The following is a 25,455-nucleotide window of genomic DNA, read 5'->3' as shown; positions in this document are numbered from 1 at the left end:
TTTCCTCCCATAGATCAGCCACCCCACCCATTGAAACACACCTATGATCCATTTAATGCAACAGATCAGTGTTTTCTGACCAGGGTGCCTCCAGCTGTTGCAAAAACTGAATAATCTTCCTCTGACGCAGCAGTCGCTCCACCCATTGAAGCAAAGACAGGCTCCCTCTGATCACCCGACTAATGATGTAATGTCCCGGGCACTGCAACCTGGGAAAACCTGAGACAACACTCATTTTGTATGCTGTTAAAAATAAACCTTGAGGCAAAGATCGCAGAAGAATTGCGAGACCACTATTAAACACAGGTAAAGACACTATACCATAAAAAAAAAAAAAAAAAAATCCCCAAATACCCCTTTAAGCTTAACTTAACAAGAGAATTAAACATTCATCTTGCTTTGCTTACATACAAAATTATGGAACTTCGAAGAAGATCTAGAAACATTTTAGATCAGAATTATAATAAAATAAAAAAATTCTTAAGGGGATGTAATGTTTTTAGCTCTGCTATGTTGTATATATGCTAAATTGATGAACATTTCATGCTACTATTAAATGCATGAATATTCAAATCTTTCTATATTTTTTGATGTTGAAAAACTTTCAATCTATGTCATAATCTACTTATTTCTATCTATCTATCTATCAATCTCCTACTTTTACATCCAACATTTTTTATTGATCAATGTCTTTAAGAAACTCTGTCACCAAGTTTGTGTCCTATTTGGAGGCAACATGAACTAGGGACAGAAACCCTGATTCCAGCAATGTACTTACATCTTTTTATGTATCAGATGTGCACCAGTCCTGCCATGTGCATGCACTTGGTAGTCCTGGTTATACATGAGCAGTCACTGGCTTCACCTCTAATTGACAGCTCTTTGCCTGTATGTACACAAAAAGCCATCAATTAGTGGGCAGCAGTATGGTAGTGCCCTTGGCTTGGGGGGGTTAGTTTATAAACACTGATTTTATGTGTTTTGCTGCATTAAAATATGTTAGTAATACACAACTGGAATATGGATCTCTGCCGTCATATAGGGCAGCATATAATGCATTCAGAAAGTTTTCAGACGCTTCTACTTTTTTCACATTTTGTTTTATTGCGGCCATATGCAAAGATAAAACAAAAATCTATTTTGCCCCCATCATTCTGCTCTAAACACCCCATGATGAATGTGAAAATAACATTTTAGACATTTTTGCAACTTTATATTTAACACCACCAGGACTAAGGGCATACAGGTATACCCTCTCGTCCCGTACGCCCTCGGCATTTCTGTTCACCACCTGTAACCGGGCGGTGAATGGAACGGGATGCCTGCTGAAATCGTTCAGCAGGCATCCCGGGCAAACGCCTGGGGGGGTCCTGAGACCCTGAATAAATTTAGACCGTGGATCTGCAGAGATTCCGGGTCATTTGGGTCTCCGGTGACCCAGAAAATAACAGGAATCAGGGCTGTCCAAGACACCCCCGATCCCCCTGAAAGGATAGGATTGAGGTGGCAGGGGTGCCACCCCTCATATCCCTATGGTTTGTTGTTCAGAAGTGACCGACCAATAGCAGATCGGGGGCGCGGGGGGGGGGGGGGTTAAGTTCTGTTACGGCCTGTCAGTAGTTGTAGTTTTACAACAGCTGGAGGTTTGCCCCCCCCCCCCATGTGAATGTATAGGGTACATTCACATGTGTGGGGGGGTTACAGTGAGTTTCCTGTTTCAAGTTTGAGCTGCGGCAAATTTTCCACAGCAGCTCAAACTCCTAGCGGGAAACTCACCGTAAACCCCCGCCTATGTGAATGTACTCTAAAAACACTACACTACACTACACAAAATAAATGGTAAAACACTATACATATACACACGTACACTGCACCCCCCCATTAAAAATGAAGAATGTCTTGTACAGCAGTGTTTTCAGACAGGGCCGCCGTCAGGGGGGTAAAGCCAGTACTCCAGTAAAGGGCCTGAGCTCCCACAGGGCCCGGGCCCCTGCTGCACCCCCTGCAGCTGCCGCAGCACAGAAACAGGGGACCGCTGTCTACACAGTGCTCTCCTCCTTCCATGGCCGGTCCAGGATGCATTAAACTATAAGCGCGTCTTACAGACATGCCTATAGTTCAATGCGGCGCTCGGGCTCGGCTGATTGACAGAGCGAAGATTGGCTACTCGCCCTGTCAATCACTCTCGTGGCCCGCCGACAAAAGGCCCAGGCTTCCGTCCTCTGAGCTCCGGCACATGAATTACATCATCATCATGCGCAGACTGGAGAAGAAGACAGATGAGAAGAGGCCGTGGATGGCACGGGAGCCAGGTAAATATGTTTTTTTTCTTTTATAGTTACCTAAGGGGGCTATATATTTCTACCTAAGGGGGCTACATATTCCTACCTTAGGGGGCTACTTATTTCTACTGAAGGGGGCTACTTATTCCTATCTAAGGGGCTACTGATTTCTTCCTAAGGGGGCTACTTATTCCTACCTAAGGGTGCTACTTATTCCTATATAAAGGGGCTACTTATTCATACCTAAGGGGCTACTGATTTCTACCTAAGGGGGCCGGCTGCTGATGAATACCTAAGGTGGCTACTGATAACTACCTAAGGAGGCTACTGATTACTGCCTTAGGGGGCTACTTATTTCTACTGAAGGGGGCTACTTATTCCTATCTAAGGGGCTACTGATTTCTTCCTAAGGGGGCTACTTATTCCTACCTAAGGGTGCTACTTATTCCTATATAAAGGGGCTACTTATTCATACCTAAGGGGCTACTGATTGCTACCTAAGGGGGCTACTACTATTAATACCAAAGGGGGCTGCTGTCTATTACTACCTAACAGGGCTACTGATTACTACCTAACAGGGCTACTGTTATTACTACCTAAGGGGGGGGGGTGCTGGTTATTACTGCCTATGAGGGCTACTGATTACTAGCTAATGGGGGTACTGATTACTACCTGAGGGGGCTGCTGGCTATTACTACCTAAGGAGACTGCTGGCTATTATGACCTAAGGCGGCTGTTTCTATTATTACCTAAAGGGGGCTGCTGCTACTACTACCTAAAGGGGGGGATTACTGTATATTGGGGGCTGCAACTATATACAGGGGGACCTACCTACAGGGAGTAACTTATAGGGGGCTGCTTATAGGGGGCTGCTACTGCATACTGGGAGTAACTATCTGCAAGGGGCAGCTATCTACACAGGGACCTACCTACAGGTGGTACCTCCCTACTCTGGGCACCTGTGTAATGAGGGAAACTATGTGAAGGGACCTGTCTACTTTCTGGAGGGACCTAACTACCTAATGGGTAGGGGACGGACCCACCTACTCTTCCCCAACCCTCATATCTAGCCACTCTATTATTATGGAACGTTACAGGTGCAGGAAAAATGCGGAGCCTAAAATGTTTGTCTAGCAAGTTCTGTGGAGACGAATTGTGAAAGGAAGAAGTCGTCATGACGGTCTGGGCCAGAAGGACAAGAAAAAGGAAAGTGAACGACTCCGATCAGAGAAGACATCACCTGATGTAACTGTATGTAATCCCTTATAATGCCTGCAGAGCCTGTGTAGAGCTGATATGAATCACTATATGGTCATTGTATGGGGGAAATATTTCTTCCTTGTATATTGGGAATATTGGTCAGGATTTGGTCAGTAACCGAATGATGGTAATATGTATAGTCATAATATTCCTCCTTGTACACTGGTATTATTGGTAGTATTGGTTTCAGTATACAGGATTTGGTTAGTAACAGTATGATGGTAATACAGTATGTATGGTTATAACATTCCTCCTTCCTTCCCCATTGAACTAAAGGGCTCTTGCTTTTCTTGTCCTGTGGTTTACATTTTTTTATTTTATTGATGATTGGGAAGATAGCTGGCAAGACCTTTGGTGGGCATAGGTGGGCCTAGGCATTGAGCTGTGTAAGGGGCCCCAAAATTTCTGATGGCAGCCCTTTTTTCAAAACGGAGCCTCCAGCTGTTGCAAAACAACAATTCCCAGCATTTCCGGACAGCTACTGACTGTCCAGGCATGCTGGGAGTTTAGCAACAGCTGGAGTCACCCTGTTTTGGAATCACTGGCATAGAATATTTTTGGTAGCAGAGGCAATTGTAATGCTTTCATCCGAGTCCACCCCTATGCGAATCCCTCATTTAGGCCTCAAATGCGCATGGTGTTCTCTCACTTCAGAGCCCTGTCATATTTCAAGGAAACAGTTTAGGGCCACACATGGGGTATTTCCCTACTCAAAATTGCATTACAAATTTTGGGGGGCGTTTTCTCCTTTTACCCGTATGAAAAGAAAAGTTGGGGTCTACACCAGCCTGTCAGTGTAAATAAATTATATTGTTTACACTAACATGCTGGTGTTGCCCCATACTTTTCATTTCCACAAGAGGTAAAAGGAAAAAAAGACCCCCAAAATTTGTAACACGATTTCTCCTGAGTACGGAAATACCCCATATGTGGGCGTAAAATGCTCTGCATGCGCACAACATGGCTCAGGTGTGAGAGCGCACTATGTACAGTTGAGGCCTAAATTGGTGATTTGCACAGGGGTTGATTTTGTACAGGATTTGCACAATAAATGCCCCATTGTGAGCCTTAGCACCCCACCGGTGTTTGACAAATTTTAGTAAAATTTGGATGGGAAAATGAAAAAAAAAATGTTTTCACTAAAATGCTAGTGTTACCCTAAATTTTTCATTTTTACAAGGAAAAATAGGAAAAAAAGCCCCCAAAATTTGTAACCCAATATTTCTAAGAACATACCCCATATGTGGATGTAAAGTGCTCTGTGGGTGAACTACAGGGCTCAGAAGAGAAGGAGCGCCATTGCCTTTTAGAGAAAAAATTTGTACGGAATTGAAGGCCATGAATGTTTACAAAGCCCCCATGGTGCCAGAACAATGGACCCCCCGCACATGTTACCCCATTTTGGAAACTACACCCCCCATGTAATGAAATAAGGGGTGCAGTGAGCATTTACACCCCACAGGTGTCTGACCGATTTTTGGAACAGTAGTCAGTGAAAATGAAAAATTTAATTTTTCCTTTTCACAGCCCAATGTTCCAAAGATCTGTCAAACGCCAGTGGGGTTTAAATTCTCACTGCACCCCTTATTAAATTCTGTGAGGGGTATAGTTTCCAAAATGGGGTCACATGTGGGAAGGTCCACTGTTATGGCACCATGGGGGCTTTGTAAATGCACATGGCCCTTGACTTCCATTCCAAACAAATTTTCTCTCCAAAAGTTCATTGGCGTTCCTTCTCTTTTGAACATTGTAGTTAACCCGCAGAGCCCTTTACATCCATATATGGGATATTTCCATACTCAGAAGAAATGGTGTTACAAATTTTGGGGGGCATTTTCTCCTATTACCCATTGTGAAAATGAAAAATTTGAGGTAACACCAGCATTTTAGTGAAAAAAAATCACATTTTTCATTTTCACGTCCAAATTTTGAGAAAATTTGTCAAATACCTGTGGTTTTAAGGCTCACTATACCCTTGTTATGTTCCCTGAGGGGCGCAGTTTCCAAAATAGTATGCCATGTAGTTTATTATTTTTTTTTTTTTTGCTGTTCTGGCACCACGGGGGCTTCCTAAATGCGACATGCCCCCAAAAAAACATTTCAGCAAAATTTGCTTTCCAAAAGCCAAATGTGACTTCTTTACTGAGCATTGTAGTGCACTAGTAGAGTACTTGACGTCCACACATGGGGTATTTCCATACTGAGAAGAAATAGGGTTACAAATTTTGGGGGCATTTTCTACTATTACCCCTTGTAAAAATGTAAAGTTTGGGGGGGAAAAAATGAATTTTAGTGAAAAAAAAATATTTTCATTTACACACACTTTAACAAAAAGTCGTCAAACACCTGAGGGGTATTAAGGCTTACTGTACTCCTTGCTACATTCCTTGAGGCGTGCAGTTTTCCAAATAATATGCAATGTGTTTTTTTTTTTTTTTGCTGTTCTGGCACCATAGGGGCTTCCTAAATGCGACATGCCCCCAAAAACCATTTCAGCAAAATTCACTCTCCAAAATCCCATTGTCACTCCTTCCCTTCTGAGCCCTCTACTGCACCCGCAGAACACTTTATATCTACAGATGAGGTATTTCCTTACTCAACAGAAATTGGGTTACAAATTTTGTGGGGATTCTCTCCTTTACCCCTTGTAAAAATTCAAAAAATGGCTCTACAAGAACATGCAAGTGTCACCTTCACTTTGCTGCTATTCCTGTGAAACACCTAAAGGGTTAAACTTTCTGAATGTCATTTGGAATATATTGAGGGGTGCAGTTTTTATAATGGGGTAATTTATGGGGTATTACTTATACTTCAAACCAAACTTTGAATTCCGATTTTGAAATTTTCGTGAAAAATTTGAAAATTGCTGCTATACTTTGAAGCCCTCTAATGTCTTCAAAAAGTGAAAACATGTCAACTTTATGATGTTAACATAAAATAGACATATTGTATATGTGAATCAATATATGATTTATTTGAGATGTCCATTTTCAGAGAGTTTCAAAGTAAAAAAAAACATGCAAAATTTTCAAATTTTTCATCAAATTTTGGAATTGTTCGCCGGAAATTTACCACTAACATAAAGTAGAATATGTAACGAAAGAACTGTCTCGGAATCAGAATGAAAAGTAAAAGCATCCCAGAGTTATTAAGGTGACAGTGGTCAGATTTGCAAAAAAATGCTCTGGTCCTTAAAGTGTACCCGTCAGATCCAATACATTTTTTTTTAAATATATCACTCAGTACCTAATCCTGACCATGTACATTTAATTTTTATGTGTCTAGCACCTTTATTAATTTTTTTTATCACACTTTTAATTTAGCTCACTAGTCTGAATTCCTCTCAAAGGGAGGGGGCGTGGCCTCACTGTGCATGTCTCTGCCCCCTCCCTCAGTATGCTGTCTGCTCACATCTCCCCTAGCATTAGCAAAACTACAACTCCCAGCTTGTCCTCACTGACAGTAGGGGGACACAAGCTGACAGTGGGAGGGTTTTTCCTCTATCTGTGAGCCCTGCACTCATAGCTGTCAATCAAGGAAGTGTGTCCATGACATAGGTGATGACGCATGGACACAGCAGGACTAGTATGTGTCCAAGCAGGCAGGGGGGGCAGTTCTTTGACTGGCTTTTTCAGTATGAAATACTGAAAATTTTCTAAAGAAAGCAATTGCAACATATCAAAAGTTTTTTTTATCTGACAGTGCCCATTTAAGTTGAAAATTGGCTTGGTCCTTATGGGGTTTAAATAAAAAAAATTATATTTTGCATGGATATTAGTGTTTAGACCTTAAGTTATGACACTTGAAATTTAGCTCTGGCTTCTCCCATTTTTCTTGATCATCTGTGAGATGTTTCTACACCTTGACTGGAGACACTTGTGGTAAATTCAGCTGATTGGACAGGATTTGGAAAGACACAGTCCTGTCTAGAAAAGGTCTCACAGCTGACAATGCATATGAGATAAAGAAAAAAGCCATGAGGGGGAAATAACTGCCTGTGGAGTTTAGATACAGGAATTTGTAAAGGCACAGACCTGGAGAAGGGGATACAAATATCTGCTGCACTGAAAGTCCCCAAAGGTCACTTTGGCTGAGCTTCAAGGATCCTGTGTGCAGCTGGGAGAAACTTCCAGAAGGTCAACCATCACTGAAAGCCTATGCGGATTTGCAAAAGAGCACCAAAGGACTCTGAGAAACAAGATTCTCTGGTCTGATGAACCAAGATTGAAGTTTCTGGCCTTATTTCTAAGCTTTGCGTCTGTTTGTTATAGACTGGCTCCAAGTCGTGATTCACAGTTTAGGATGTCTTTTCAAGTAGGCAAGGAAAGCAGCTTTAGGTAGAGTTAGGGCGCACTTCTTCCCTGCCCTACGTGACATGATCATGACAATGGGGGGGAAACTAGAATTATTATTTTATTTGAGCATAAGGCCATACAACAAAACAAAATGTGACAAAAGTGAAATGGTCTAAAAACTTTTTGAATGCATTGTATACTTATGCTCTATACCAGTGGTCTTCAACCTGCGGACCTCCAGATGTTTCAAAACTACAACTCCCAGCATGCCCGGACAGCCGATGGCTGTCCGGGCATGCTGGGAGTTGTAGTTTTGCAACATCTGGAGGCCCGCAGGTTGAAGACCACTGCTCTATACCATACCGAAGAGTGGTTGAATCTTTGTTTTTCTAATACAGGGGTCTAAATCGTCTGCATAGACAATGCTCCAGGTTTGTGATGGAGGGAATGGGGTATGGCGGGGAGGGGGTTTGATGGAGGGAACTGGCTAGCGCCGTAGCGCCGCATGGCACTAACTTATAGTTTATCTGCACAGGGTTCCTCCAGCTGTTTCACTACTACAACTCCCAGCATGCCCTGACAGCCAATAGATGTCAGGGCAAGCTGGGAGTTGTAGTGGTGAAACAGCTGGAGGCACCCTGTGTACACAAACTAAGGGCGGAAGTCCCCCCCCCAGCAGGCATCAGTGACATGGTGCCTGCTGGGGAAGTCTGCGTGGTAGTGAGCACACTACCAGGCAGAAAAAAAAGTTATTTTTAATATAGTAAAATAAAAATTAAAAGCAGGGAGGGGGTTAGGGATAGATTGGCAATAGGCAGGGACAGAAAAAAATATAGGATGGTGGGAGCTACCCTTTAAATGCCACATTGTCAGGTAAGCCTCATAATTCAGGTTACCGCAGAAACTTCCTTTCCTATTTTTTTCTAAAAAGAAGAATAGAAAGAAGAAAAAAAACGAGAAAAGAAATAATAGGAACATAATTATATGCTGGGTATGCGCTGTTTATATGAAATAAATGTAACAAATGCAGTTACTAAATACATTTCACATAATAATAGAACTCTCATAATAGCAATGTTTCCACTTTCCTCATTCTTCTTCTTCATTGCATTCCACAATAAAATGAAAAACATCCTGGTACCACTATACCATCACCATGTTGGATGGATGGAATGTCCTTACTTTGCAGATGTGTGTGTTCCATTGATGCCATACATGATGGGACCTGCTAATTAAAACTTATGACCAAACATTGTAATTACTTACATATTGCAGTGCAAGGAATCTGGTTTTCTTTCTTTTTTTTTACTGTGTGAACATGGTCTTTGCCAAAGAGTGGTGCAGTTGCCCATAGCAACCAATCAGATTTCATCTTTCATTTTTCACAGGCCCCTTTAAAAATAAAAGAAGGGATCTGATTGGTTGCTAAGGGCAACTGTACCACTCTTCCTTTACACAGGTTTTGCTAAAGCCATTAGGGGAGATTTATCAAAAGCTGTCCAGAGGAAAAGTTGCCCAGTTGCCCATAACAACCAATCAGATCACTTCTTTCATTTTGCAGGGGCCTTGTTAAAAATGAAAGAAGAGATCTGATTGGTTGCTATGGGCAACTGGGCAACTTTTCCTCTGGACAGGTTTTGATAAATCTCCCCCATTGTTCCTGTGTCTGTAATATAGAAAATGAGTTGGCTTTCGGAGAGAAGTGGTCAAAACAATAAAAACTGTAACTCAGAATTTATGCACTGGGAATATAAGAGTACAAGAAGCTGTACATAGACTCCCCTGAGCTGTATGGGTGCCACTATATTATGCTGCATTTGGCAATGTTTTCCAGGGTCATTCTTAACCAAAAACAATGATTTTAAAGGAGTACGCCACCGGAAAACATCTTATCCCCTATCCAGTGGAGTACCTCTTTAAGGGAGAATAGCAGCCATGTGCAGTGAGTCTGTTTGGCAGTGCATGAAGGACAGTGCATGTATAACTCTTCATTAAAGGGGTATTCCCATCTCAACTTGTGCGATGACACTGTTACATTCATTCTCTATGGGGCCACAGAACATTTTTGAGAGCGGAATACATATTTGGTGGCTTCATATAGAATGGATGGAGTAGTGGCTCTATTGCTCTATTCATGCTTGGGACAATTGTGTCCCATGCTCGGGAAAGGGGGGTGCCAGTCAGGGGCGTAGCTAGAAACCATAGGCCCCAGTGCGATAAATTGCCCTGGGCCCCCCTACTAGCTGATTACACGCTTCCCCAATCCCAGATGACCCCTTACTCGGCCGCACAAAGATATCAGTGACTACAGCACTGATGGGAAACAATCAGGGGAATACACAATATAAGTGACTAACAGGCAGGGCCAGACAGACAAAACATAGGCCAGGCATTTAAGAATAAGAAGCCCATTTGTCTGGTGTGGGTCCAACTACTGGGACCCCCACCAATCACCCAATAACCTTGGTTCCAGTTGGTCTCCAGCTGTTGTAAAGATATAACTCCCATCATGTCTGGAGAGTCTCAAGCATTATGGGAGTTGTAGTTTTGCAACAGCTGGAGAGCCACAGATCAGGGTACAGCGTCACCCATCATCACTGCGGAACTTACAAGTGACTGTAGCTGATGGGACAGTCAGGAGAGTACACAATTATTTCAGTGACCTGAGGGTCTTCTCTGTTGTCTTTTCTTCTCCATCTGGTCCAGACACCAGGACGTCTTCCAGCTCCATCTTCTCTGTAGAGTCTGACACCTGGACATCATTGGCTCCTCACTTTGTCAGTAGATCCTCATCCTCTGTATAAACACAATAGTCATTATTATTCTGCTAAATACTGTACCCCCTGAATATAATACTGACAACCACTGCACCCCCTGAATATAATACTGCCACCTATTGTTCCCCCTAAATATAACCCTGCCACACGCTGTACCTTCCAAATATAATAATCCCTCCATAACAATAATACTAACACTGTTACACACTGTTTCTTCTCAGTTTAGCTGAATCCCACCTGTCCTCCTCCAGACCCCTCTGTCATCCTCCAGACCCCTCTGTCCTCCTCATGGCTCCTCTATTCCAATCTCCCTCCCCCCAGACCCATCAGTCCTCCTACATGCTCCTTCTTCCAGATACTGGAGAAGATTACAGGAGATCCCCACCACAGACCTGAGGTCCCGAGCCTGAAGAGGAGGCTTGTCGCTGCGACTACACCAGGCCTGGCACTTGCCTCAACATCCCCCTTCCCCAGCGCTAGACTCAACACCCCTCTCCCCGCCACAACCACAACCTATAAGCCCCATAACATGAGATTTGGAGATATGGGGTCTGGAAACAGCTTGTGTATGTACTGTATATATAATGTGTGAATGATGTGTGTGTATGTACTGTATAAATGATGTGTGTATGTACTGTATTGTATGTATGATGTATGAATGATGTGTGTACTGTATGTATGATGTATGAATGATGTGTGTACGTACTGTATGTATGATGTATGAATGATGTGTGTGTGTATGAATGATAGATGTTGTGTAAGCAAGATGTATGCATGTATGATGTTTGGAGATGTGTGTAAGCTATAAGGATGTAAGCTATAAAGATACTGGAGAAGATTACAGGAGATCTCCCCACAGACCGGGACAAGGTGAGTACCGTTGTCATCAGTGTCACCTGCACTACCTGTCGGTACTGACAGGTTTGTGCAGGTGACATTGGTGACAGATTTCCTTTTACCTGTTGGGGGCAGAGGGCGTACCTGTACGCCCTTCGCCCACTCCCTGTCTATAACGCGGGGCCACGGCGTCATAGCGGGTAGGGCCTGGCACCTAACAACGGCCGGGACCCGGGGCTAATAGCGCATGGCACTGATCGTGGTGCCGCTCGCTATTAACCCTTTAGATGCAGCGTTAAAAGTTGAACGTTGCGTCTAAAGTGAAAGTACACTCATGCCGGTTAGCTCAGGGGGCTGTTCGGGATCACCACAGTGAAATCACGGCATCCCGAACAGCCGTAGGGCAGCAGGAGGGTCCCCACCTTCATCCTCACTGTCCGATCGCTGAATGACTGCTCAGTGCCTGAGATCCAGGCATGAGCAGTCAAGCGGCAGAATCATTGATCAATGGTTTCCTATTAGAAACCATTGATCAATGTAAAAGATCAGTGTGTGCAGTGTTATAGCCCCCTATGGGAGCTATAACATTGCAAAAAATAAGTGAAAAATAAGTGAATAAAGATAATTTAACCCCTTCCCGAATAAAAGTTTGAATCACCCCCCTTTTCCCATAAAAAAAAAAAAAGAATAAAAAAAAAACATATGTGGTATCGCCGCATGCAGAAATGTCCGAATTATAAAAATATATAATTAATTAAACCGCACAGTTAATGGCGTACGCGCAAAAAAAATCCAAAGTCCAAAATAGTGTATTTTTGGTCACTTTTTATACAATGAAAAAATGAATAAAAAGCGATTAAAAAGTCAGATCAATACAAACATACCACTAAAAACTGCAGATCACGGTGCAAAAAATGAGCCCTCATACCGCCCCGTATGCAGAAAAATAAAAAAGTTATAGGGGTCAGAATATGACAATTTTAAACGTATACATTTTCCTGCATGTAGTTATGATTTTTTTCAGAAGTACGACAAAATCAAACATATATAAATAGGGTATCATTTTAATCTTATGGACCTACAGAATAATGATAAGGTGTAATTTTTACCGAAAAATGTACTACATAGAAATGGAAGCCCCCAAAAGTAACAAAATGGCGTTTTTTCTTAAATTTTGTTGCACAATTATTTTTTTCCCCTTTCGCTGTAGATTTTTGGGTAAAATGACTGATGTCATTACAAAGTAGAATTGGTGGCGCAAAAACTAAGCCATCAAAAGGATTTTTAGGTGCAAAATTGAAAGGGTTATGATTTTTAAAAAGGTAAGGAGGAAAAAAGGAAAGTGCAAAAACGGAAAAATCCTCCGTCCCCAAGGGGTTAATAGTGTCTTCAATTCATCTGAATGAGACAGGTCCCATCTATTGGATGTCTATGGGTATGTTCACACTGAAGAATTCAAGAGGAATTTACTCGAGAAATTTTGCTTGCTTTTTCTGCTCCAATTTATTCATCAAATCATATTTAATTGACTTTAATTGGCTTTCTGTTGTCCTGTTCACACTGAGGAATTTCTGCTAGCGGAATTCCGACACTGAATTCTGTTCCGCCTGAAGATAGAACATGTTCATTCTTCAGGGGGAATCCTCGAGTAAAAGCCCATTGAAGTCAATGGGATTTTTTTTCCTGACGAAATCCATTTTGTGTGGAATTCATGCGGGATTCATGAGGAATCCAGAAAAGTAGAATTGAATACCCTCCTCCTTCATTGCTCTTAATTTCCGCATGGAAATTCCGTGAGAATTCCGCATGAATTCTGTGCAAATTCTGCATGAATTTTGCGCGAATTCCACACAAATTTTGCGCAAATTCTGCACGATGGATAAAATGACCGAAGTCAACAATTTATTCATCGTGAATTCCTCTTGAGCTCCTCCCCTGCTGTAAAGCATATCTCTAAATGCTGTGTAAGAACACGTCAGGCAATATGGCAGCCCTCATAATAAAGTACAAAAATTCTAATACAAAAAATTTCAATAAGAAAACAGAAACAGATTAGAAACCAAGAACATGTATTAGTAATGGCTTTTATTAGGGAAAAAAAATCTAGGTGAAAAGAAATGTTATATTGTTAGATCATTGTAACTTAGTTCAATTCCTTTTTTAATAATCTCTTTGTAACCTGAATGCACTGATACAATTTGTTTGTTGAGAGAGCAATCTATCTATCTGATGTTAGGAATAATATCAGCCGGATGTTACAGGAAGCCCAGCATGCCCTGCAAACATTTTCTTATCATTCCTTCAGCTTCAGGTCATAAAACACACAATCCTCTTTGTACCATCAGAGAAGAGATGTATTTCCCACCTCTATAATGTATTTGTTGTCATGATTTCCTCTCAGCAGATGTCGTCTTCTGCTGAGGAGGTGCCTGCAATGTTCTGCAGTTTCAGCCTGTGGACAAGATTGATCGGAGGACTGTGGGCAGAACTTTTCATCTCTCCGCTTGTCAATGTGATTGATGATGAGGGTTTCAGGAGAAATGAGTTCATAGTCTGGAGCTCTGAATGTAATGCAACAGATTCTTCTTCTGCAAGTCATTTTCTCATGTGTGAAGGAGTTGGGCATCTCTAGGCCCATTTGGCCTCTGTGAAATGAATATTGCACTAAATACACTAGGAGTTATTCTCTTGTACAGCGCACACGTCACTTCGGATAACACTTATACTTGAAATACAGTAAGGGAAATGGAGGTTTGGCACCATATAAAGTGTGTGGTTCAAGAACGTCATAGCTGACTTATCATAAAGAGGTTGTCTGACATTTTACTTCTTTCTTTAAAGAGGTACTCTGCCCCTAGACATCTTATCCCCTATCCCCAGCGGCGGGACCCCCGCGATCTCCCTGCTGCACTCAGCGTTCGTTTAGAGCATCGTGTGCAACGCTGGAGGCTCGTGATGTCACGGCCATGCCCCGTTCATGATGTCATGGCCACGCAAGTCTATGAGGAGGCATTGAGGAAGCCTAGCCGTGATGCCATGAGCAGGGCGTGATCGTGACATCACGTGCCTCCACCCCACATCGCCAGTCATCTGGCACGGAGAGAAGTTTGCTCCATGCACCGGATGTCTGGGGTACCACAGCCAAGATTGCGGGGATTCCCATTGGCGGGACCCCCGTGATCAAGACATCTTATGCCCTATTCTTTGGATAGGGGATAAGATGTCTAGGGGCAAAGTACCCTTTTAAGTTTGCTGCATTGAAAAAAGTCAAAAGCTATACTTACTTACCTGACCTCCTCCTTCTGCTGTTAAAAAGTAATGCTTTGCTTTCACTGCTCACCAGTTCCTGGTCTCTGTCTCCACACATGGAAGTTTCTACTAAGCCAATCACAGCCTATTCAGCCCATTGCTGTTTCGGCCAATGATTGGCTGAGTGGGTATTTCCTTGTGTCAATACTGAAACCATGAAGTGGTGAGCAGTGGGGATCAGGCACCATTGGAATGACACCTAGGGGATCAGGCAGGTGAATATACCTTTAATCATTTTTCATCCCAGCCTGGTCACTTTTAAAGGGAGAAGTAAAATGCTAGACAACCTTTTCATTCACTGCTCACAGAGGCTTTCCTGCTACCAGCACTGGATCTTGTTCAATCTACTAGCAGATTTCTCTCAGCTGCTGCAGCGCTTTTTGAGCCAGGACCCCTCACAGGCTGTCTCTCTATGTCCTCTTTCTCTGCTTGCTCTGCTGGAACTAAAAAACAATCCAAGATGGCTACAAGCGCATGTCCACCAAACTTCTCCTTCCCCAGCTTTAGTCACTGCTCATTTTTGTTTTGTTTGCACAGTCAGCCATCTCCTTCAATTACACTTCATGTAATAGCAGGATAATACACAACAATAATCCCAGGGGGTTACATGTATATGTCTAATTTTGCTTTTAAAATTTCAATCAACATGCGAATAAAAAAATGGAGGACAGGCCAGATCTGGTGCTGTGTCTACTTTACAACAGTCTTTAGTTAATATAGACATTTACATAAGCTATGTAAGTGTTTTAAAAATATACACCAGGCATCACTCAAATTATTGCCAGTCTTTTCATATTGCTAGAACTTGCCCCTATGCCAGTGTTGATAAATCTACCCCTTATGTCATTCATTACACAGGATGAGCAACAAGATCATCCCCTATGTGGCCATAAAAATGAGCTATCATGTCCTTTGTGCACACATTAGAATTCGGACACTCAATACAGTAACATTATTAATTGTGATTTTATACACTCATATGTATCTCATAAGACAAGTGAAGGCTATTTGAGACAATGTGAGTAAAGGCCGTTTAAACAAATGAGCTGAATGTGACATAATAAAAATTGTCTCATGCAGACACCCATGGGGCACACAGTAATACATTATGCTTGCTCATTATAACTAGATATTAACACCCAAATATCCTTCACCGGTTATCAGTAAAATATGTTCTGCAGCAAGTAAACACTATAGAGGAGTACAAAAGTAGAAGAGCAGAAAATAAATGATCCAACTGTTTACTCATAGAGTATAATGCTGGGAGCAGATGTAACATGGAACGTCATGCTCTGTAATTCTTTCCTGGGGCCCTTATTTCTCCATTATTAGAATTACACTTATTTCCCATTCTGTTCAGGAGTGAACCCGGTCACAAATCTTTCTTGTTGTCTTTAGAAGATGTAGAACGTAGCAGCAGTTAAAGGTCACATTTATATTGTAATGCAAAACAAATGCCGTGTAAAATTGGAAACCTTAAAGTGACAATCCATTTCTTTATGAAAATGTTCTATGATTTACTGTATGTCATTGCACATCATCCTAAGCTGGTGTTTCCCAACCAGTGTGCCTCCAGCTGTTGCAAAACTACAACTTACAGCATGCCTGGACAGCCTTTGGCTGTCCAGGCATGATGGGAGTTGTAGTTTTGCAACAGCATTAGGCACACTGCTTGGGAAACACTGCCCTAAGATACAGTATCCTACATAAGTGAGTCCACCCCTCACATTATATTTAGTATCTCCCAAAAGTGAGTCCACCCCTCACATTATATACAGTATATCCCATAAAAGAGTCCACCCCTCACATTATATATACAGTATCTCCCATAAGTGAGTCCACCCCTCACATTATATACAGTATCTCACTTAAGTGAGTCCACCCCTCACATTATATACAGTATCTCCCATAAGTGAGTCCACCCCTCACATTAGATCTACAGTATCTCCCATAAGTGAGTCCACCCCTCACATTATATACAGTATCTCACTTAAGTGAGTCCACCCCTCACATTATATACAGTATCTCACTTAAGTGAGTCCACCCCTCACATTATATACAGTATCTCACTTAAGTGAGTCCACCCCTCACATTATATATACAGTATCTCCCATAAGTGAGTCCACCCCTCACATTATATATACAGTATCTCCCATAAGTGAGTCCACTCCTCACATTATATATACAGTATTTCCCATAAGTGAGTCCACCCCTCACATTATATACAGTATATCCCATAAGTGAGTCCACCCCTCACATTATATATACAGTATCTCCCATAAGTGAGTCCACCCCTCACATTATATATACCGTATCTCCCATAAGTGAGTCCACTCCTCACATTATATACAGTATCTCCCATAAGTGACTCCACCCCTCACATTATATATACAGTATCTCCCATAAGTGACTCCACCCCTCACATTATATATACAGTATCTCCCATAAGTGAGTCCACCCCTCACATTATATACAGTATCTCCCATAAGTGAGTCCACCCCTCACATTATATATACAGTATCTCCCATAAGTGAGTCCACTCCTCACATTATATATACAGTATTTCCCATAAGTGAGTCCACCCCTCACATTATATACAGTATCTCCCATAAGTGACTCCACCCCTCACATTATATATACAGTATCTCCCATAAGTGAGTCCACCCCTCACATTATATACAGTATCTCCCATAAGTGAGTCCACCCCTCACATTATATATACAGTATCTCCCATAAGTGAGTCCACCCCTCACATTATATATACCGTATCTCCCATAAGTGAGTCCACTCCTCACATTATATACAGTATCTCCCATAAGTGACTCCACCCCTCACATTATATATACAGTATCTCCCATAAGTGACTCCACCCCTCACATTATATATACAGTATCTCCCATAAGTGAGTCCACCCCTCACATTATATACAGTATCTCCCATAAGTGAGTCCACCCCTCACATTATATATACAGTATCTCCCATAAGTGAGTCCACTCCTCACATTATATATACAGTATTTCCCATAAGTGAGTCCACCCCTCACATTATATACAGTATATCCCATAAGTGAGTCCACCCCTCACATTATATATACAGTATCTCCCATAAGTGAGTCCACCCCTCACATTATATATACAGTATCTCCCATAAGTGAGTCCACTCCTCACATTATATATACAGTATCTCCCATAAGTGAGTCCACCCCTCACATTATATATACTGTACAGTATCTCCCAAAAGTGAGTCCACCCCTCACATTATATCTACAGTATCTCCCATAAGTGACTCCACCCCTCACATTATATATACAGTATCTCCCATAAGTGAGTCCACCCCTCACATTATATACAGTATCTCCCATAAGTGAGTCCACCCCTTACATTATATACAGTATCTCCCATAAGTGACTCCACCCCTCACATTATATATACAGTATCTCCCATAAGTGAGTCAACCCCTCACATTATATATACAGTATCTCCCATAAGTGAGTCAACCCCTCACATTATATATACAGTATCTCCCATAAGTGAGTCCACTTCTCACATTATATACAGTATCTCCCATAAAAGAGTCCACCCCTCACATTATATATACAGTATCTCCCATAAGTGAGTCCACCCCTCACATTATATATACAGTATCTCCCATAAGTGAGTCCACCCCTCACATTATATATACAGTATCTCCCATAAGTGAGTCCACCCCTCACATTATATATACAGTATCTCCCATAAGTGAGTCCACCCCTCACATTATATACAGTATCTCACTTAAGTGAGTCCACCCCTCACATTATATACAGTATCTCACTTAAGTGAGTCCACCCCTCACATTATATACAGTATCTCACTTAAGTGAGTCCACCCCTCACATTATATATACAGTATCTCCCATAAGTGAGTCCACCCCTCACATTATATATACAGTATCTCCCATAAGTGAGTCCACTCCTCACATTATATATACAGTATTTCCCATAAGTGAGTCCACCCCTCACATTATATACAGTATATCCCATAAGTGAGTCCACCCCTCACATTATATATACAGTATCTCCCATAAGTGAGTCCACCCCTCACATTATATATACCGTATCTCCCATAAGTGAGTCCACTCCTCACATTATATACAGTATCTCCCATAAGTGACTCCACCCCTCACATTATATATACAGTATCTCCCATAAGTGACTCCACCCCTCACATTATATATACAGTATCTCCCATAAGTGAGTCCACCCCTCACATTATATACAGTATCTCCCATAAGTGAGTCCACCCCTCACATTATATATACAGTATCTCCCATAAGTGAGTCCACTCCTCACATTATATATACAGTATTTCCCATAAGTGAGTCCACCCCTCACATTATATACAGTATATCCCATAAGTGAGTCCACCCCTCACATTATATATACAGTATCTCCCATAAGTGAGTCCACCCCTCACATTATATATACCGTATCTCCCATAAGTGAGTCCACTCCTCACATTATATACAGTATCTCCCATAAGTGACTCCACCCCTCACATTATATATACAGTATCTCCCATAAGTGACTCCACCCCTCACATTATATATACAGTATCTCCCATAAGTGAGTCCACCCCTCACATTATATACAGTATCTCCCATAAGTGAGTCCACCCCTCACATTATATATACAGTATCTCCCATAAGTGAGTCCACTCCTCACATTATATATACAGTATTTCCCATAAGTGAGTCCACCCCTCACATTATATACAGTATATCCCATAAGTGAGTCCACCCCTCACATTATATATACAGTATCTCCCATAAGTGAGTCCACCCCTCACATTATATATACAGTATCTCCCATAAGTGAGTCCACTCCTCACATTATATATACAGTATCTCCCATAAGTGAGTCCACCCCTCACATTATATATACTGTACAGTATCTCCCAAAAGTGAGTCCACCCCTCACATTATATCTACAGTATCTCCCATAAGTGACTCCACCCCTCACATTATATATACAGTATCTCCCATAAGTGAGTCCACCCCTCACATTATATACAGTATCTCCCATAAGTGAGTCCACCCCTTACATTATATACAGTATCTCCCGTAAGTGACTCCACCCCTCACATTATATATACAGTATCTCCCATAAGTGAGTCAACCCCTCACATTATATATACAGTATCTCCCATAAGTGAGTCAACCCCTCACATTATATATACAGTATCTCCCATAAGTGAGTCCACTTCTCACATTATATACAGTATCTCCCATAAAAGAGTCCACCCCTCACATTATATATACAGTATCTCCCATAAGTGAGTCCACCCCTCACATTATATATACAGTATCTCCCATAAGTGAGTCCACCCCTCACATTATATATACAGTATCTCCCATAAGTGAGTCCACCCCTCACATTATATATACAGTATCTCCCATAAGTGAGTCCACCCCTCACATTATATATACAGTATCTCCCATAAGTGAGTCCACCCCTCACATTATATACAGTATCTCCCATAAGTGACTCCACCCCTCACATTATATATACAGTATCTCCCATAAGTGAGTCCACCCCTCACATTATATACAGTATCTCCCATAAGTGAGTCCACCCCTCACATTATATATACAGTATCTCCCATAAGTGAGTCCACCCCTCACATTATATATACAGTATATCCCATAAGTGAGTCCACCCCTCACATTATATATACAGTATATCCCATAAGTGAGTCCACCCCTCACATTATATATACAGTATCTCCCATAAGTGAGTCCACTCCTCACATTATATATACAGTATCTCCCATAAGTGAGTCCACCCCTCACATTATATATACTGTACAGTATCTCCCAAAAGTGAGTCCACCCCTCACATTATATCTACAGTATCTCCCATAAGTGACTCCACCCCTCACATTATATATACAGTATCTCCCATAAGTGAGTCAACCCCTCACATTATATATACAGTATCTCCCATAAGTGAGTCCACTCCTCACATTATATACAGTATCTCCCATAAAAGAGTCCACCCCTCACATTATATATACAGTATCTCCCATAAGTGAGTCCACCCCTCACATTATATATACAGTATCTCACATAAGTGAGTCCACCCCTCACATTATATATACAGTATCTCCCATAAGTGAGTCCACTCCTCACATTATATATACAGTATCTCCCATAAATGAGTCCACCCCTCACATTATATATACAGTACAGTATCTCCCAAAAAATAGTCCACCCTTCACATTATATACAGTATCTCCCATAAAAGAGTCCACCCCTCATATTATATATACTGTACATTATCTCCCAAAAGTGAGTCCACCCTTCACATTATATACAGTATCTCCCATAAAAGAGTCCACCCCTCACATTATATTTAGTATCTCCCATAAGTGAGTCCACCCATCACATTATATATACAGTATCTCCCATAAGTGAGTCCACCCCTCACATTATATTTAGTATCTCCCATAAGTGAGTCCAGCCCTCACATTATATATACAGTATCTCCCATAAGTGAGTCCACCCCTCACATTATATATACAGTATCTCCCATAAGTGAGTCCACCCCTCACATTACATATACAGTATCTCCCATAAGTGAGTCCACCCCTCACATTTTATATATACAGTATCTCCTATAAGTGAGTCCACCCCTCACATTATCTTTAGTATCTCCCATAAGTGAGTCCAGCCCTCACATTATATATACAGTATCTCCCATAAGTGAGTCCACCCCTCACATTATATACAGTATGTCCCATAAGTGACTCCACCCCTCACATTATATATACAGTATCTCCCATAAGTGAGTCCACCCCTCACATTTTATATATACAGTATCTCCTATAAGTGAGTCCACCCCTCACATTATATTTAGTATCTCCCATAAGTGAGTCCAGCCCTCACATTACATATACAGTATCTCCCATAAGTGAGTCCACCCCTCACATTATATATACAGTATATCCCATAAGTGAGTCCACCCCTCACATTATATATATAGTATCTCCAATAAGTGAGTCCACCCCTCACATTATATACAGTATCTCCCATAAGTGAGTCCACCCCTCACATTATATACAGTATCTCACATAAGTGAGTCCACCCCTCACATTATATATACAGTATCTCACATAAGTGAGTCCACCCCTCACATTATATTTAGTATCTCCCATAAGTGAGTCCACCCCTCACATTATATATACAGTATCTCCCATAAGTGAGTCCAGCCCTCACATTATATATACAGTATCTCCCATAAGTGAGTCCACCCCTCACATTATATATACAGTATATCCCATAAGTGAGTCCACCCCTCACATTATATATACAGTATCTCCAATAAGTGAGTCCACCCCTCACATTATATACAGTATCTCCCATAAGTGAGTCCACCCCTCACATTATATACAGTATCTCACATAAGTGAGTCCACCCCTCACATTATATATACAGTATCTCACATAAGTGAGTCCACCCCTCACATTATATACAGTATCTCCCATAAGTGAGTCCACCCCTCACATTATATATACAGTATCTCCCATAAGTGAGTCCACCCCTCACATTATATACAGTAGCTCCCATAAGTGAGTCCACCCCTCATATTATATACAGTATCTCCCATAAGTGAGTCCACCAGGGGGGTACCTAGAGCATTCGGCACCCGGGGCGAACCCTTTGTTTGGCACCCCCCCCACACACACGCACCCCCCCTTAATTACACCCCCTCCCTCCCCCCAGGGGCGGACTGACAACACTCGGGGCCCCCGGACCAAAAAAAAGGCAAGGGCCCCTGCTAGGCTCTGCAGCTCGTCAATCTTCTGCCACGCTCCTATTCCACCCAAATCCCACACACAATAAATTAAAATTTATATATGTAAGAAACACTTTAACGTAGGTAAATTTCCATGACCAATAATACTGATATACAAGGAGTAAATATATACCACCACACAATAACTGGATAATACCGCCATACTGTACTGAATAAAACCACTATATACAGACCATTATACTATAAAGAATCTATATACAATAAAAGTGATTATATACAGGACCATATGGTGGTAGATATCAGCTGTACACAGGATGTGTACACCATATAAGTGATTACAGTTACATTTTGGGACTCACAATTACGTCTTTTCTGATCAGTGGCGTCCTCTTTCCTTTTCTTCTCTGTCCGGATAAGACCGCCATGTGGATCTCTTAAAATCTGCAGGAAAAACATGTCAGACTCTGCATATTTTCAGTGCCCTCCCCTCCTCTACACAATCTTTCCATCTATAGGCCCACAAACTGTAATAATGCCCTCCTTGGTGTCCTACACAGTAAAAGGGCAGGTAGGTAGGTAGCCAGGTAACCCCCTCTTTCCCATAGGTATATGCAGAGTTATACCCCCCTCTCTTTCCCATAGGTATATGCAGAGCTACGCTACACCCCCCTCTTTCCCATAGGTATATGCAGAGTTACACCCCCCTCTTTCCCATATGTATATGCAGAGCTACACCCCCACCCCCTCTTTCCCATAGGTATACGCAGAGCTACCCCCCTCTTTCCAATAGGTATATGCAGAGTTACACTCCCTCCCCCTCTTTCCCACAGGTATATGCAGAGCTACACCCCCTCTTTCCCATAGGTATATGCAGGGTTACCCCCCCTTTCCCATAGGTATATGCAGGGTTACCCCCCTCTTTCCCCATAGGTATATGCAGAGCTTCACCCCCCCTCTTTCCCATAGGTATATGTAGGGTTACTCCCCTTCTTTCCCATAGGTATATGCAGAGCTAACCCCCTCTTTCCCATATGTGTATGTGGAGCTTTATCCCCCCTGGCCCATAGGTTTATGCAGAGCTACACTCCCCCCTCTTTCCCATAGGTATATGCAGAGCTACACCCCCCCCCCCTCTTTCCCATAGGTATATGTAGGGCTGGGCGGTATACCGGATCATACCGAATATTTTTTGGGCTGCACGATATGAATTTTTCCCCATACCGCAGTACCGGTTGGGCCCCTCCCCCTTGGGAATGTATTATCAGCCTAGCGCAGCGCTGTCCCCACATTGGGGAACTAATCCTATGTTACCCGCCAGCACTGTTCTGCTCCCCCCAATTAATGATCTGCCCTCCTCCTCTTTGTTGGGGGCCGCCGGGCGCTGGAACTCTATACTGTATGCCAGTGGTCTCCAACCTGCAGACCTCCAGATGTTGCAAAACTACAACTCCCAGCATGCCCGGACAGCCAACGGCTGTCCGAGCATGCTGGGAGTTGTAGTTTTGCAACAGCTGGAGGTCCGCAGGTTTGAGACCACTGCTGTACGCTGTATACCTATGCCCGGGCTGCAAAAGATACAGAAAATAAACTTTGAACTCACCCACGTCGGCCGCACGCTGGGGACTGGAACGCCGGACAGCCGTCAGCCTATCACCGGCCGGAGCGATGCCCTGCCCTGGCCAGTGATAGGCTGAGCCCACTGTCATGTAAGAAGCCCACTGTCATGTACAGCGCTGGCGGGTCACATGATTTTGGGGGGGGTGAAAATACTGTTATATACCGTGGAACCGCCGTAAGTTAAAAAAATACTGTAATACACATATTTGGTCATACCGCCCAGCCCTAGGTATATGCAGAGCTATACACCCTCCTTCCCCATAGGTATATGCAGAGCTACACTCCCCTTCCCCATAAGTATATGCAGAGATATACCCCCCCTGTTCCCCATAGGTATATGCAGAGCTACACCCCCCCTTCCCCATAGGTATATGCAGAGCTACACCCACCCTCTCCCTCCCTTCCCCATAGGTATATGAAGAGCAACCCCCCTCTTCCCCCTTCCCTATAGGTATATGCAGAGCACCCCCCTCTCCCCTCCTTCCCTATAGGTATATGCAGAGCACCCCCCCCTCTCCCCCCTTCCCTATAGGTATACGCAGAGCACCCCCACCTCTCCCTCTCTTCCCTACAGGTATATGCAGAGCACGCCCCTCCCCCCCTTTCCTATTGGTATATGCAGAGCACCCCCCCTCTCCCCCCCCCTTCCCTATAGGTATATGCAGAGCACCCCCTCTTCCCCCATCCCTATAGGTATATGCAGAGCACCCCCCTCTCCCCCTTCCCTATAGGTATATGCAGAGAAACCCCCCTCTTACCCCTTCCCTATAGGTATATGCAGAGCACCCCCCCTTTCCCCCCCTTCCCTATAGGTATATGCAGAGCACCCCCCCTCTCCCCCCTTCCCTATAGGTATATGCAGAGCACCCCCCCCTCTCCCCCCCTTCCCTATAGGTATATGCACAGCACCCCGCTTCCCTATAGGTATATGCAGAGCAAGCACCCCCCCTTCCCCATAGGTATATGCAGAGCAAAAAAAAAAGGATGCTCCCCTTACCACGCAGCGATCTCCTCAGCAGGGCCCGCGTCTTCTCCCCTCCACAGTACAGGTGCCGGATGAGTGACGTCACCGGCACCTGTACTGCGTGCTGTGTTGGGGCGGAGGTCACGTCTCCTCTGTGTAAGCTTCAGATGCGGCTCACACAGAGGGGACGCCTTCTCCTGTATGTGCGTGTATCGCGCATACAGGAGAATGTAGCGCTGTCTGCCGGGGATCTGGGACGAGTGTCCTGGACCTCAGCAGCGGCGGCGGCGGGTCAGTCCACCCCTGCCACCCCCCTTGA

General features: G+C 43.0%; 1 protein-coding gene across 5 annotated transcripts in view; it reads right to left on the bottom strand.

Moving 5' to 3' along the window:
• FAM110B (family with sequence similarity 110 member B) overlaps positions 1-25,455 on the bottom strand; it is a 282,271-nt gene that overhangs the window by 214,155 nt on the left and 42,661 nt on the right. The window contains exon 2 of one of the 5 annotated variants that reach the window (XM_056521984.1): positions 10,501-10,633. The exons of the other annotated variants lie outside the window; for them this stretch is intronic. The gene's annotated coding sequence lies outside the window, so the exon portion shown is untranslated. The remainder of the gene's footprint in view (positions 1-10,500; positions 10,634-25,455) is intronic. 5 annotated transcript variants of the gene reach the window in all.

This window comes from Hyla sarda, chromosome 5 (assembly GCF_029499605.1).
Source record: "Hyla sarda isolate aHylSar1 chromosome 5, aHylSar1.hap1, whole genome shotgun sequence".
NCBI classification, from domain to species: Eukaryota; Metazoa; Chordata; class Amphibia; order Anura; family Hylidae; genus Hyla; species Hyla sarda.
Note: the sequence above shows the minus strand (reverse complement) of the source record. Positions and strands in the feature narration are given on the sequence as shown.